Below are 12,692 nucleotides of genomic sequence, written 5' to 3'. Positions count from 1 at the left end.
TGAATCGATCAATCGAATGGGACTACTCCGATCCTCGCATCGGTGAAATAACGTATAATAGATAGACCTGGAAAGATAATCTATGCTTTCTGGCTCCTCACTTCCGGTCGGTGCGCCTCCCCTCTCTTTGGAGTTCGCCGCTTTCTTCCTGTGGTGACTATATTCGCACAAGCCAAGTGTAGTCTTGAACTTTTGCACCAACAACATTGCGGAATATGAGGCTTATTTTATTGGCCTCGATGTGGCGGTCCTCATGGGTGTTCAATTCCTATAAGTTCGAAGAGATTCCCAGCTGGTCATTTCATTCGGCAGCTCACTGGTGAATAAGAGGGTCACAAGTGTGAAGTTAGCCTTCTGCTCTCGCCTGGATAGCAGGGTCTGTGTTGGCTTCGCTTACCGCGAGAAGATTCAGCCGGTGGTATGCCGAGCCCTCTCTTTTCTCCTGCCTGCTGTAATGACCGGTCTCCTAAAGAGAAGAAGGGCGCGGAAGCAAGAAAGCCAAGAACTGGGGCAAAGGTCTCACCCGCTGTAGCTTTACCACGCAGGGGCAAGAATGAAAGCAGCAGTTCGAGCAGATGACCTTTTTTCTGTTGAACCAATAGTAGGTCCAGATGCTGTTGCCGGGTGGTACTAAGCCGCTTCCCTCGCCTCGAGCAAGGAGAGGGTCTCGGAGCACATAGAGGAGCAGTCCGTTTAGTTGGACTTTCTGAGGGATCGCTTTCAGCTGGATCGAGCTCTCATGCTGATCGGAGGAATGCCAATCTCTCTTTCTTTTCAGAGAAAGCACTCTTTCTTGCTCGTCTTATGATTCCGAATTCCCTTCTTGAAGGTTGCGTCATCAGAGAAGGTCCTTCTTCTCTTCTGGCAGTCAGAGTGATGGCTCCTCATCCGAGTTAGGAGTAATAACCTGTAAAAGGGCAGTCAAGCATCCAATCAGCAGCTGGACTGGAAAATAGATAGAAGAATGATTCTCAAGTTTATATGCATTTCCTATACTAAGCCCTACTTGGTACTCTCTTTCCCGTACAGGGATTAGGGATCTTGCCCATAGGGGCACTAACACTCGCTTAAGGGACTGATCAAAATGCTTTTTCTTGCAGAACCTCTCACTTCGTTCGAGCAACAAGCCTTGAAGGCTTGCCTTGAAATGGAAATAGTGAGTCTGGCCACAATAACTCTTTCTCTTCTGAGTATAGCTTGCAAAAAGAAGGGATTGGTCCTAATCCACAAACCAAAAGAGGGATCGCAAGACATGGGAAGCGATCTTGCCGTGGCTGAACACCAAGCCAATCTCGACAAATAGAGGTCGAAGCAACTACATCATTCAAGTCGGAAGTAGTGCTTTCTACGCTATTGGCATACCTTGTGGCATACCTGGAATCTTGCCAAAAATCCTTTCTTCTCTTAGGAGCGTAAGCCACTCTGTGTTCTGATTCACTTGCTAAGAGCGGTGGGATGATGCGCATTGAACTTGACTCCACCCATAGAGGTGCATAGCCCGGCGAAAGAAGGTTTGACCTAAGGCTACGCGAATGCCTAACCTACTCGCTAACTCGAGTCCAAAAACTAAGGCAATAATCATTGTTCACCGACGGAACAGACGACTAGCTAGCCAACGGAGGCGTTAAGCCGCCAGAGGCCGTACGCTGACAAGCCCAATCCAACGGAAGGGAGCCTCTAACTTGCCTGACCAAAGGAGAAAAAAAGAAAAGAAGAGTAGTTGAAAAGGAAGGAGTACGATCATCATCTTATGGAACGGGATTAGCTTTAGCTAAAATTTAGGAATGCCCTGCGATCAGCCTCAAGGCTAGGTTCAGGTCCGGCTACTACCGCATGGCCATGAGAGATGCGATTCTGGATTTTCCCTAGTGAACGAGGGGCGGCTGCGCTTCTATCTTATGGATAAAGGCAGGGATCACCGCAACCTGGAGCTGTATAAGGGGGTTCTATAAGTTTCACGCCCCGTCTAAGGCTCGACCGAGCTGTACAAAACAACGAACGCTATGAATGCATGGGGAAAGGCAAGACCCAACCCCAACCGGAAAACGTGATCTACTCGTTACTATAAGATATATTGAACCAGAAGAGGAAAGAGCGAGCCACAGATCATAGCCTTATAGGCGAGTTGGAGAGCCTTGAATAAGGCAATTCATATTTCTTTCTAATTGAATTGGTTTTTGTTCATTCTGCGATGTAAAATGATGAAAATGGTTTCTCCACTCGGAAGACAGCAATCCAAATGGGAAGAGTTTTCTCTCTTATGTGCAATTTCATTAAAACCTGTTCTCGATTGCCCGAGTCTTTTTTCAATCCATTTATTTCACACTTCCCGGTCTTTCTTTTTTATTAAACCCTTTTTTTATTGTGAAGGTAAGAGGGTGCAGTTACGGTAAGGCTTGAGAAGGTCAGGGACGGAGGAGTAGGAGGGGCTAAGAAGAGGAGATTAGTCACCAAGGACCTTAGACGTAGGAGAGGAGGTTCAGGTTGCTTCCCCTTGGTGCAGTGATTAACAAACAGCTTGGCTTGTTTACGCTTTTCAGACCGTGCTGGGCTGGGATCGTTTCATTCTATATGGGCTATAGACCAGAAAGGATAGTGATGACGAGGCGGAGGTTCTGAAAGAAATGACTCGACCTATCTAAAGAGTCCCTTTAAGGAATTGATCGACTAAAGGAAGCATCGATGTGCAGAAAGAAAAGAATGAAGATTGGGTAAGTCAAGTCACGTAAAGACCAGCTTTCTTAAGACCTGCTTTCGACAGTTTCGTAGAGTGATGGCTATAAGTAAGAATGAGTGTAAAACAGTCTTCTCACAAAAGACCTCTCCCCTGTGATTTAAAGGATGGGCTTTAGACTGAATTGATGACTTCACAAGAAGAAGAAGAACTTGTTGTTTAAGGGATTCGCACTGACCTTCCCTCTGTGGATGGTATGCCCGGGAGGTGACTAGGCATTCCCACGTGCGGGTTCTCCGGTGCCCTCTCTCTTTACTACATTCTCTGTGCTCACTCTGCTACTTATCACCCGATAGAGTGGCTTCGCTCCTCCCGAAGGCCTAATCTTCTTAGTGAGAACACTTAGCTTGTCTGTGAGGTAAGAAAGAGTAGGATTTCACCTTCTTCTTATAGACATTACATTAATAAGAAGATTTAGCTGTAAGGGTTAGTCTTTCACCTCACTTGCTGGGCATTCCTTTTTGCAGCAATGTTGGGCTTTTTGAAATCCAGTCCTTTCAGCCTTTCTTGCTTAGATCTTTTCTGGTAACTGCCTCGTAACTGCATTACTATAGTGCTTTCCCTTTCATTTATTACATAACCTTCTTTTTTCTCTCTTTAAGCAGAAAAGGGCAGATAAAGGTTCTGAAAGAACTCACACCCATAGGCATACCCGAACGACTCTCATTTCCTTGCTTCAGTTGGTTCAGGAAGCTTTGGCATCGAGACGCATTACGATAGCTATAGCTAGGCCGGGTGGGATTCTCTCTCTATCTAATGGTTATGAATAAAGTGATGAATCAAGTGGATCCTTACCTCAGTAGCTGGGAAGGCAGGCCCTTAGCTTCAACTAGTTCAGTTTGAGTCTTTCTCAGGAGTAGTTGAATTGCTAGTAGGCAGAAAATCAGTAGTGCGTTAGCTTATCTGTTCATTTTCAAACAACCCTTGTTTGTGCTCCTTTCTCTTTCTAAGCCGCTCTCGCTAGCAGGGAATCTAGTTCAGCAAGGTCCATAGGGTGAGCTCGCTTGAAGCTGGGTCTGCTTGGTATGGTCTTGGACTGAAGTAGGCATTCTTATCTGACTCTTACAGAGAGTTATAGTACTAGGATAGGATAGGTCTTCGCTTGACTCGTTCGCGTATACCTCTTTCTCAGTCGTGTGTACAATCTGACGACGCCAATATCACTGACGAATCGAATAAGGAAATGCAATTGTCTATAAGTACGTTAGCTAAGTATAATCATGTTCGAGTGTCGCATTTGATGGAGCAGGTCTTGATGCGAATCGATACATTATTGAAGGCAAAAGCCCCTCACAACTCTTTCAATGCGAAGTCCGAGATAACAAGTCTTCTCTGGGAGCAGCATCGTTTCGGTTTTCCGCAATGCATAGATTCGATCTTCCTAAGCCAAATAAACCAGGACAGCTACGACCAATCACTCTCTACTCTACCCTATGCCAAGGATAGAATCGTGATGGATGCGATCCCCCAGGTCGCCGAATGAGTTATTGTCTGGCATTTTCCGTGATTGTTAATATGGCTTTGGTTGGGATTGAGTAAGTCAAAGCTTACTGACCGCTTAGGACAAGGGTGATTCTTGAGACAGCGACTCCCACAGCATTAGATTAGCCCAAAAGCAACTCCTCAACCCCAGAAATGCGAGTCAAAGAGCAGGTTCCATAAAGAGAAAGAGGTGCCGTCACTGTAATGTAATAAGAGTTCAAAATGGAATGATCAGCTTGAGTTGACACCTTTCGTTCACCAATACTGGTAGAGTAGGAAAGAGTGGCAACTGCAAATATTACCATCTCTAGTTATTCGACTATTGATCTCTCTTTTGATTCCTCGGACAGTAGGAATTGCCTTTGACTTTCATTATTCTATATGAATTCTGGTTCTGTCTCTTCCTAGCGGGTACGACAGCAAGACCTTCTATAGCATCAAAAGTGGATTCCATTTCTAGTCTGACAACCACGGCAACAACTATACTATTGAGGAAGATCTCCCATTGATTTCAAAATTCATCTTAGATGTCGATGAATCCCAATCAATCCCTTTCGTACCATCTTCTTACGAATCTGATTCACTTTCTGAACCACCAGCAGTTGGCTCTGGGCATTGAGTCCTGACTCCTTCCGGCAACAGCGCTGACTTCTATGACACCACCACCGGTACCGGTTAGGAGAGCAGCTTTTTGCCTACTTCTCTTCCTGAAAGTCCCAGAGCTGATGAAATTTTCTGTCTTCTGATTCAATTCCATCTGCACCTGACACCAGCAAGGTCAATCTCTTTCTTACTCGTCCATTAACAAGGCAAGAGCAAGACAGTCAGAAAGGCAAGTCTGATCTGTTATTCTCGGACATAGCATCGTATATAAATAAGAGAAAGGCTTCTCTTATAAGAGCTAGTTTCCCACAAGCTAAGCAAGGGTCGATGTAATTGACGTCTTCATGCCATCTTCATTCAGTTGAATGCCGCAGATCGTCTTCTGCATAGGATAGGGATGACTACTAAGAGCGCATTCTTCCTTCAAAGAGCCTTTCTCCCGCCCGATGTGAACGAATCGTCTGAATCAAACAATTCCTCTTCTCAACAGCAGTCGTTAGGCCTCCCACCCATAGTTCAGTCGGGAGAGAGCGGTGTAGAGGTCTTGACTATTGGGATATCAATCATATTCCGATTTGGCGTATGACTCTTAAAGTTACTGTATTGCTAAGAGTTGCCGGCGAAGGGAAGTTTGACTTTGAAAGAAGCCACTTTCACCTTGAAAGCCACTAGACCTTCTTCCCCGTGCATGCATGGTAACAATGATTAGCACTTCCCATTCTTCCTTTCTAATCGATCGAGCCTCCCCCAGGTAGCAGTCTTTAGCAACCGTCCATGCAAGAGTAGCACCTGCGCCTATAGCAATGGTTAAAAGACCACCTGCAAATAAGGTAGTGATGCCTCTTGACAAGGATAAAGCTTTGTGCAGTACTAAAGCAAAGAAAATCATGCCCTTCACATCGGGAAAAACACTCTCTCTTTAGGGCTCATGGGTCTATCTTCGCTACGTGGCCCGGCTACCAAACTACCAAAGCTTCTCGTTCGATCTCTTTCCCAAGTGACTCTCCCCGGGGAAGCCACTATGAGGAAAAGGCAGTGTGCACCAAGCAAGCAATGAAAGGAAGACTCACCCGGAAATAGAATCATTCCCTTATCGAAAGAGGTACGTACTAGAGTTTCGCCGATGTAGACAGGTATGCAAGGGAAAGGATGAGTGGGCGTAGAACCAACACAGCCGGAGAGGGATGAAGCAGTTTGAATAAAAGACTCCCGAAACTACCAGCTTTCAAAGCTGACTTGACTGAAAGCACTTAAGATTTTACACCACCTTTCTTTCGAAATAGAGGTTCTTCTTGTCCGTTTGTCTATCCTCCAAATCTCGGTTCGCTCCTCCAATTTCAATTAAGATATTTTGCACAACCTTTCTCTATAAACCGCTCGAACCTTTGTTCATTGGTACTTCAATCAACCCCTCCTCGTCTTAACGCCTCGTCGGTAGGGAAAGGGGAAGGAAAAACCTTTACTTATTCTAACCAAAAACCGTGTAATATTCAAAAATGAAGTGAAACCTATAAGAGAACGACAGAATCATAGTCGATCGCAAAGCCAGGAAAGGAAAGACGACAGCCAAGACTCTTATTCCGGCTTTCTTTCCTGCTTTCCGGTTCCGAATATGAGACGAGCTAACTGGAGTGAAAAAAGACCGCCGCTTTCCTATTCTATTCCATACATACTCAAAACTAGTGGCCGAAGGAGAACAGTTGCCTTTGGCCGGAGCAGAAGAGCTAATAGACCAGAGCGGACGAGAGGGGATAGCAGTAAGCAGACCGGTTCTTTCCCGATTGAAATAGCTAATATGACGAGAAGGCTCTGACAAGACCTACACCCCATAACTATCCTCTTATAAAAGGAGGTCTCTCATAGGATCTTTCTCACAGGAAGAAATGAAAGACGAATAAGAAACTTCCTACGACAAGGAAACAAAACTCCCAGCACCCACATCCCTTCTTGAAGTGATATTGGGGAACAAGGTTACGCCAAAAAATGGAAAAAACTATACAGCCGAATGACCTATAGAGCAAGGCCCGACCTACCGCTCTCTTTTAGCAGAAGGGGTTGATCCGGTTCAGTATCAAGGTGATTTGACTTCCGCCCGATCGATTCGTGAATTGACCAAAGATCACATCGGTTGCTTTCACCTGTTCTGCTCCACGACGAGGAAGTAGGCATCTGCTCCCCTATTCTGAATGAAGTAAGAGTGGGCCGATGAACAGGCAAATAGAACCTCGCCGTATGAATTCTTTCGATAGATTAGAAAGACTAAAACCAGATCCAGGCAATAGCCAGGAGCTCTTGCTTAAGAAGGCTTCTCGCTTGATCGATCATTACTTTCGGTTACATAACTTAGAACTTTTCTGTTCCGCCATCACGAACACTTTTTGTCTCAAGGCTTCAAGGAAGCCGGCCGGTGTTGGAGTCAGTCAGTCCCGTTGATGACCGCTGTTTATGAAACGTGTCCGATCAGATTTGAAGTACCTTGAATCAATCAATGAATGAAAAGAAAGCGAGGTACGGATTCGGCACAAACCAATTACCAAACCCACCTATCATCGCCGGCATGACCATAAAAAAGATCATAAGAGTTCACGCAACTTAAAGGGAAGAGAAGGTACGTAGTCGCTATAGCGAAACTATTGGGAGGCTTAATCGATTTTCATTTGATGCTATCTCCTTCTCTGTGAGGGAGTGAATCATAATCCTCAGCTATTGAAGACGGTCTTCTGGGCTTTCGCTTTTCCTTCATCAACGTCAACGGCATTTGAATTTGAGGTAAGCATCAGCTCCTTCAGGCTCTTTTCTCTTCTTTCTTTAGGGTCTTACTGATTGTGATGAGATTCTTTAGCCTCTTTCATGTGACAGTCTTAAGTAAGTTAACACACCTAGCGCTATCTATAATGAGTCCCTGCATTCCCTATCCGCCCAAAAAAAACTAGCGAATTCCTTTCGCTACGCCCCTTCGTTAAGCTTCACTGCCTACTCCCATTCCTCAAGCAAGTCAAAGTCGAAGCCCTTTCATTGAGAATCTGGGATTGCTCTATCGAATGAGGATCAACAATCTATCTAAAACTCATCAACTTGGGAGGTCAGCCTCTCCTACTTTCTTTTACTACCTCTCTCGCTATCTCTTCTTGGGTCAGGACTATACTTATCGTGGACTCGCTCTCTCTGTCTCTTTCAAAAGTCAGTCGGAACAAGCAGGCTTGCCTTTCATTCCCCTAGTCATTGGTCCGGTTGGATTCTTTCCATTCTGTTTAGTCATTCTTTATGGTTTCAGTCTTTTTCTCTCTATGTGAATGCGGTTCCAAGCCTTCCATGTAGGCGGCTATTACCTATGTTTGTGAATCCCTAATCCGTCTAGCACGTAATACGAATGGTACGTCTAGGAGAGCGAGTGTATGAGCTTAGAGGTCTCTCGCCTCGGCTAAGGGTTAATGCTGTTGTGCTTGTGTAATGATTTCCGTAGCGGTTAAGCCTTTAGATTCTCTGTTCAAGCTTTGGATTTCCGTCTATGGTTCGCATCGAGGAAATGGGGATGCAGGTTCAAAGTGTGGAAATTGATAGAATCTATATCTTTTCAGTTTCAAGAAAGAGAAGGGGGGTAGAGTAATGGTTAACTCATCAGGCTCATGACCTGAAGATTGCAGGTTCGAATCCTGCCCCCACCTAAGGAGAAAAGAAGTTGACTGGCATTTAGATAGAAGAATTCGCTCCTAGCTCGTCGTAGGCCCTGAAACCATAACAAAGACAAGACAATTACAGGGAGGACGTACGTGTTTTCTCGGGCGAGTGCGGATGGAGTCTCGGTTAGTATACAAGATCATCAACGTGTACAGTAATAGGATGCAATTCTCTTTCTTAGTCACCTTTTGGTGTGGTTCTGCCTCTATTTGTTCAAGTCCCTAGCTTCAAAGAAAGGGCCCTTTTCGCACGTTTAGGGACCCCTCGTACCCTTTCAATGATCCAGGAGAGTGCCCTTTTGGATGAGCGCCATTCTGGACGTTTTCAGAATTGGGAGCTAGCCAACGCCAACCCTTTTTCCGACAGAGGAGCAGCTAAGAGTTAGACTACCTCACCTGCTGATGCGGATTATGATGGAGATTTCAATATTGATTCAAGCACAACTACTCTGATCTCCGGAGAGAATAATAGATCTACGCGATGCTTCGGGGGCAAGCGGTCGAATCCGGACGTTTTGAATGAAAGAAGCTTTGCTTCAATCAACTATGCGTGATCTTCGTGCTGCTGACGTGTCTTTTGCTTGGGATGATGTGCGTGGTGGGCTTTGCTTCCGGTTCTTTCTTTCTCGTCTACTTCTATCAAAGGGCGGATCCTTTTGTTCTTGGAAGGCTTTTTCCCGATAACTAGAATAGGATAGCAGTAAGAAGAAGGTCTAGCCTAGGTTGCATTTAGGGAGCCTGGTAGGAGAAGGAGAGACGAGACTCTTGAAAGCAAAATCGGATGCTTGCACACGCTTTTCGAGCTTTGGTTTCGGATCCGCTTATAGCCCCTTAGCGTCTGGCATCGAGGAGTTTGCCTTTACTGAATCGACCACTACTTGCAAGTCATTTTTTCACTCAGGGCGTGGGGGAATGCCGGCTGGAACCCTTCTTCTTTTACCATGTCTTAGATTGAGGGATGCCGCTAGCCGTAGATGTCAAAACCAAAACCCCTGTTCTGTCTAGCACCTTACTTCCTTTTTTCACCTGGGCTATAGGGTTCTCCACTTCCTTACTCACCTGGTATGAAGTGACTGGTTCGATAGAGCCAGGGGAATTTGCTGATTTAGCCTAATAACGACTTTTCTTGCAGAACCTCTAGCTCCTATCTCTTAACTCCTAGCTACTAGCAGCTAACCCTAGGAAGCCGCCAGGCTTCTAATAGCTACTGGGCGGTAACAAAGTCTTTTATCTATTACTAGCTGGCTATCGGAACTGGTTTGACTGGCTTTCCTCTAACTCCTTAGCAGAGGAGAGAGAGCCCAACTTGTACTAGCAATCCTTACCTTGCTTACTTACTTCTAGCTCTAAGGGAATAACGGCTAACTCCTAGCTGTTAGCCTGAGAGTCGATAGATTCTATTAGCTAAGTGAAAGGTAAAGGCAGGACTAGATGGCATTCCTAACTCAACCTTTCTAGTTCAACCTGTGAAAGGAAAGGGCAGAAGGTCTATCTCCCTATTTCTAACCCAAGCAGGCTTGCCTAATATAGTAAGTAATAGTAGAGGTTCTATTTATTCTCTTGGCCTGTGCTCACGAAAGGGTATGATCAGGTATGAGGAAGTAGATTCAGAACAAAGATCCTATAAGCATCTTCTTGTTACAGTGTTGAGCTAACCGGGCTAGAGCTTTAAATGCTTACTGGCTTAAGGGCTTATTCCGTGCCTGACTCTGATAGTGGGAGCTTGAGGAAAGGCTGACTGGCGCTTACTCCTATAGTAGGGGCCTAGTGGAATGCAGCTTTTCTAGTATGGGCTTTCAGTCTGGCTTTTGCTTTCGAACCAGCCTTTCTCTCCGTTATTGATGGAGATCTTGTATTATATAGGAGAATCCTCATTTGGTGCTGCTACGAGAGCAAAAGAAAGAAAACTATTGACTTCGTAACCTAGCCAGTCTCGCAGCTTCTATGTCTTTACCAGAAGAGGAGAATCCATGACGGTTACGGTCTATGAGAAAAGAATCCTGCCATCACTCAACACCTATGAAGTAGGCTAAACAACTAACAAAGCAAGCATTGAAGGACGCTCACCGAGTCCTTCTATGAAAGTCAAGGAAGCGAAGCGAGTTTACGAGGTTTTACGAGCTTGCTCGACTGAAAGGCAAGCCTTCAAGGCTTGGTTGCTCGAACGAAGTGAGAGGTTCTGCAAGAAGCGGCTTTCCGCTTTCAATTGGCCTTCTGTTGCCGGAAAGGTCAACCTTTGCTTATTGCGCATATGTTTTTAGGTTGGCTCACTCTTTCCGTTTGCAGGGTCACGCTCACGAACGTCAGAATCAGGCTCTCGATCACTACTCTCAGAATCTGGATCTCGACCGAAGCAAGCAGTTGGATACCCAGCTTTTCCCGCAGAGCCAGTAGCTACGCTAGAAGTTTTTCCTGTCTTTGTTTTTATAGATTCCGTGAACAATCCAGCAGCAGCGATTGTTTCACTCACTTACTGATCAAGTTACAGTGCCAAAGCGAGCAGTCCCACAGAGGTTGGGGTATGGAACGCAGAAGCATAGGTTACGAAGTCAATTGATCCTGATCTGGTTTTATCAAGACCAAGAGCATTCCTACGGTATTGAGATTAAGAACCACCCATGGTGGAGGCAGTTGATCTTAATCAGCCAATTACTAATTAATAATTACAAGGCTAGACGCCGGGAAGGCAAAGATGGAGAGGCTAATAGGATGGCACAATCCGGGAAAGCAAACGAATGGAGACAAGCCAATAGGGACAGCGGTAACGGGAGTTCGAGTGAAAGGCTGGCTTGCAGTACGAAGGTAGGAGTAGGAGACGCGGGGAACAACGAATGTATCTGTCGTTGTTGGGCACATCGAGACTGGAAGGAAGCAGAGATTGGACGACCGACCGAACCAAAGGTTTGACGTAGTTAAAACTAAGGGAGACCCTCTGGCAATATCAAAGTAAAAAGGAGGGTTAGTTTTTAGACATCAGAAAGAGCCGCCTATGAGTGATATCACAGCATTCCTCAGAGCTGTAACCTGTCGGGAAACCCTTCGGAAAGCGTCGGCCTTACACCTTCGATTAGAGTAGTACCAGAGCAATACGCAGAGGTGGAACTTCCAGGTGCTCTTCGAGAGCTTGTCCGATACTCACTCAGCGATTCTCTTCTCATTTATTATACTTTAAGCAGTGAATTCTTCTCTTTATTTCGATTCTCTTCTTCTCTTTTATCAACTACTCTTTGATTTGAAAGTATACCTAAAAAGAATTCTTTTAAAGAGACTGATGGATTGGATGCTTCTATCTTAACAGGTAGCTTTCGATTGACTAGTCGTCAAGCGGCCATCAATCAGTTCAGTTCAAGCAAAGGAAGGGAAGCAACCTATCTCGAATCCAAGCAACCAGCCCGGAAGCCACTAAAAAGCGAGAGGGATGGGTGCATTGCTGAGAGATAGGATGCTTACCTCCTATTAAAGAGAACGAGCCTAGCGGCGACTGAGCGCTGTAAAGCAAGCTTTCCTTAGTTCCATCTGAACTAGCTGCTTTAAAGTGCATCATTCAGAGTAGCTAAGTCGATCTATCCGGTTCGAGATAGCCGTAATGTAGCTAAGTTTTCTGTGTTGTTAATCGCGTTCTCGGGGCCGGGTCGTCGTAAAGCTGCTAAACGAGTTCAGGCCGGCGCGGGAATTTCTGAAGTAGTTAAAACATCCCTAACTGAGTCAGTCTCCGACAACCTATTCGAGAGTTCTCCCTTTAGGATTTCCTCGATTAACTGCTGTGGAGCTACTCTGGTTGAGAGGGAGTTACGGCTAGCTACTCGACTGTCTTCGGCTTGCAGCTTCTCGATGGACTTGCCGCTAATCGCCGTAAAGCCGGTAGCTAATCGTCGTTCGCCGACCGTCTTTTCAATCTCACTAATCGGGTTGTAGCTACTCTACTCGATCTATTCGATCTCGCAAAGGAAGATAGTTTAAATACTTATTTTATTATAGCGAGAAGAAGCAGTTAAATTGAATAATACGATAAAATGAACTAAGAAGAGAAAGAGAAAAAGAATAGGCTTATTACTTCTTCAAATAACATGGAAATATCGTTCTGTCAGATAGAGCGTGCGGTAAGACGCAGAAAGAGCGTTGGTTGAAGGATAGCATGAGGCCCGATAGAGCGATCTCACTAAAGAGTACTGGTGCTTCAACCTTGGATTGGAACC

General features: G+C 45.3%; 1 non-coding gene across 1 annotated transcript; it reads left to right on the top strand.

The window, feature by feature from the left end:
* Positions 1 to 8,412: 8,412 nt before the first annotated feature.
* TRNAM-CAU (transfer RNA methionine (anticodon CAU)) lies at positions 8,413 to 8,484 on the top strand. Its single transcript has one exon. It is a non-coding gene; the product is annotated as a tRNA-Met (tRNA).
* The last annotated feature ends 4,208 nt before the right edge of the window (positions 8,485 to 12,692 follow it).

The sequence above is a fragment of the Coffea arabica genome, unplaced genomic scaffold (assembly GCF_036785885.1).
Source record: "Coffea arabica cultivar ET-39 unplaced genomic scaffold, Coffea Arabica ET-39 HiFi ptg000050l, whole genome shotgun sequence".
Lineage (NCBI taxonomy): Eukaryota > Viridiplantae > Streptophyta > Magnoliopsida > Gentianales > Rubiaceae > Coffea > Coffea arabica.
Note: the sequence above shows the minus strand (reverse complement) of the source record. Positions and strands in the feature narration are given on the sequence as shown.